Raw genomic sequence first — 3,184 nt, 5'->3', positions numbered from 1 at the left:
GGCCACATATATAGATTCAGGTAAACTTTTTGAAATCCTGAACTATGAGTCCATGGGTCGTAGTTGACGAATTCCTGCGGACCTGAAGGAGATGGAGGAGTCTGGGGAACCCAGTGAGAAACCACAGTTAAAACGGGAAGCGCGCTGCGCGGGGTCGGAGGATGACGGCCCGGCTGACTGCGGCGCCACCGACTAGCTGGCCGCGTGAGCCAACCTGTCAGCTGAGTTTTCTTGTCTGTGGAATGAGACTGGGGGTAAAAGGAGGTGGTAAAAGGCCCTTCTAGCAACCACATTCTGTGATTTATGAATATCGTAGCCTGCAAACTTTCAATGGCACCGAGGTGGTTGTGAGAACCACAGTAGCCTGCTAATGTAAGCACTCTTCTTCAGGTCAGAGTTTCAGGGCTTAAAACACCATCCTCCCCAGGTCGTCAAGTATTTCTCCCCAGTAGATGATCTACTGAGGCCGGCGATTCTTCAGCCCCTGGGGAGGTGAGTGCAGAGCTCCTTTTTCTCACCATCTTTAGCCCTGTGGGTATTCCTCATGCTTCCCCCACAGAAGAATCTCTTGCCTCCTCCTCATCTTCTTCTTCCTGATTTATCACTGCCTCTGCCCCATCTGACATTAGGCAAGTGTTTTATTGTGCTTGAGTAGAAGATTTCATGGGAAACAGACTACCATCTTTGGAATAGTATCCAATACGAATAATTCTTTGAAACATTTCTCTCTGCATGTCTGTATCTTAGTCAACTTTCAGTTTCCCCCTACTTGAGGAGAGTGGGGCATGTAGATAATCCAAATGTCATCTATATTTGGCTTTAGAGTGTGTTTTCTCCTTAGCTTCGAGTTCTGGATATATCTGCGTTTCTGGGAACTGACTTTAAACAAAATCACGAAGCTTTGCAGTGAAGACACATCTGACTCACAAGTAAGTTGAATGCTTTCCAAGGGCCCATTTTTTTAGAACTTGCTCAACTCTTTCCTACAATAATGCTGTGCTTGGATCGGCCCACTTATCTCTCAGACCCTGGCAAACTGGCCATTCCAATATTCCCTCCTGTTAAGAGGTAGTTGCCATTTGGCTTTTTATTTGTAATTCATGCAGAGTTGAATAAATAATATGAAATATCATTTCAGTAAGTGGTTGGGTGGGAGTCATTATCAAAACAATTAGAATGTGTTACTGTCAATAAGCAAGAAATCAAAATTTCATAATCTTCTCTGACTCATATGGGGCTGACTTCTATTTATGTGCCTTTCAACTTTTAGTGAAGAATGGCCGAAAAGTAGAGTATGCAAGTTTGCTCAAATTAAGTAAGAATCAGTTGCTTCTTCCTCTGAGCCCCATAGCAAGAATGTATTTTTTTCAATGTAGCAGCTTTAATCACCTAACCTACAGTAGTGTAGTGTAGTGTAGTGTAGTGTAGTGTAGTGTAGTGTAGTGTAGTGTAGTACAGTACGTTTTAAACGGGAGGATGGGCACTGTCTTCATTCATCCTTAAGTCCCTGACACCTGGCCCAAGGTTCCACCTGTAATCGGTGTTTATCTGGTATTTGTTCAATGTGGGATTTCTCTCCTGATGGTTGGATTAACCCTTGAGTTCTTAGGACTCCTCGCTGCTTCTCAGTATCTCACATACCTTTTGCTAGCCACAAGAGAAAAGGGAAAAACAAAAAACCTCACATCTTCAACCACCTTCACTTAAAATGCGTATAACTTTTCATGCAGAAAAGTGCTAAGAAGGCTGGGTGCAGTGGCACATGCCTGCAATCCCAGCACCTTGGGAGGCTGAGGTGGGTGGGCAATTGAGGCCAGGAGTTTGAGAACAGCCTGGCCAACATAATGAAACCCCGTCTCTCTTGAAAATACAAAAAATTAGCTGGGTGTGGTGGAGCACACCTGTAATCTCAGCTACTTGGGAGACTGAGGTTGCAGTGAGCCGAGATCGCGCCACTGCACTCCAGCCTGGGTGACAGAGTGTCTCACAAAAAAGAAAAGAAAAAGTGCTAATAAAATAGCTTAACGTGCATATGAATGAACTGGGGATCTTGTTAAAATGCGTATTTCAATTCAGCAGGTCTGAGAAGAGATTCTTCATTTGTAATAAGAGCCCGCGAGATGTCTAGGCCAGGACCACTGGTCCTGGTCACAGACCACACTTTGAGCATCAAGAGCTTCACGTTGACTTGTGTATGTTGTTAATTGACTGAGTGTTTAAGCAGGGAGGAAAAACATGGTTCAGCTTTCCAGTGAGCGCGTCATGTCGTTTTGCTCACACACAGAGAAAGGGTGAGGCAGCGTTAGCAGGGTTCCGTGTGAATGGTGCTCAGCAGGTGAGAAAGGAAGCTAATAAAGCTGGCTGGATCTTGCTTTTTGTGCTGTGCCTCAGCTCAGCAAACTGACCTGGAGTGGGGGTAGGGTGAGCAGAGTCAACTGCTAAAACACAGTTTACTGTGGGGGTGAGACAGCAGCTGTTTTAACATCTCCCCCAATACCACACGCCTCTGAGGACTAGAAGCATAGGAATGTGTTGTATCCAGAAGAAATGGTCAGGAATGGTAGTTTAGACCTGCCTGTCTCAAATACCAATTGCCTAGTTGAGAATTTACCCAAGACATTAGTACTAGTGATTGCGTTACCTTTCTTCTGCAAAGATGTGTTCATCTCATTTGTCACATTTTAGGTATATACATTTTCTGGTCTTCGGTTTCCTAGAATTTTCTTAGAAATATGCTGTGTGTGTGCACGTGTGTGTGCACGTGTGTGTGCACGTGCGCGCATGCGTGTGTGCGCCCGTGTGTGTACGCGCCCGTGTGTGTGCACGTGTGTGTGTGCACGTGTGTGTGTACGTGCACGTGTGTGTGTGTGTTCCCCTGGGGCTCTGTATCTGTGTGTCATTTGAAAGAAAATTTAAAGCTCTTTTTAAAATCTTTTTTTTTTTTTTTTTTTTGCCGGGCGCGGTGGCTCACATCTGTAGTCCCAGCACTTTGGGAGGCCAAGGTGGGCGGATCACCTGAGGTCGGGAGTTTGAGACCAGCCTGATCAACATGGGGAAACCCTGTCTCTAGTAAAAATACAAAATTAACCGGGCGTGGTGGTGCATGCCTGTAATCCCAGTTACTTGGGAGGCTAAGGCAGGAGAATCTCTTGATCCCAAAAGATTTTTTTTTTTTTTTTTTTTT

General features: G+C 45.1%; 1 protein-coding gene and 1 long non-coding RNA gene across 5 annotated transcripts in view; both read left to right on the top strand.

Moving 5' to 3' along the window:
• Window positions 1–3,184, top strand: part of LOC108529289 (aminopeptidase O) — a 284,802-nt gene that overhangs the window by 185,264 nt on the left and 96,354 nt on the right. The gene's annotated exons all lie outside the window — the stretch shown is intronic.
• The window catches only part of LOC108529295 (uncharacterized), a 15,872-nt gene continuing 12,768 nt past the window's right edge, over window positions 81–3,184 (top strand). The window contains exons 1-2 of the long non-coding RNA XR_001885480.1: window positions 81–492; window positions 842–929. This is a non-coding gene — a long non-coding RNA (uncharacterized LOC108529295). The remainder of the gene's footprint in view (window positions 493–841; window positions 930–3,184) is intronic.

Source organism: Rhinopithecus bieti, unplaced genomic scaffold (genome assembly GCF_001698545.2).
Source record: "Rhinopithecus bieti isolate Rb0 unplaced genomic scaffold, ASM169854v2 scaffold_6063, whole genome shotgun sequence".
NCBI lineage: Eukaryota > Metazoa > Chordata > Mammalia > Primates > Cercopithecidae > Rhinopithecus > Rhinopithecus bieti.
This window is presented reverse-complemented; position numbering and strand designations above follow the sequence as displayed.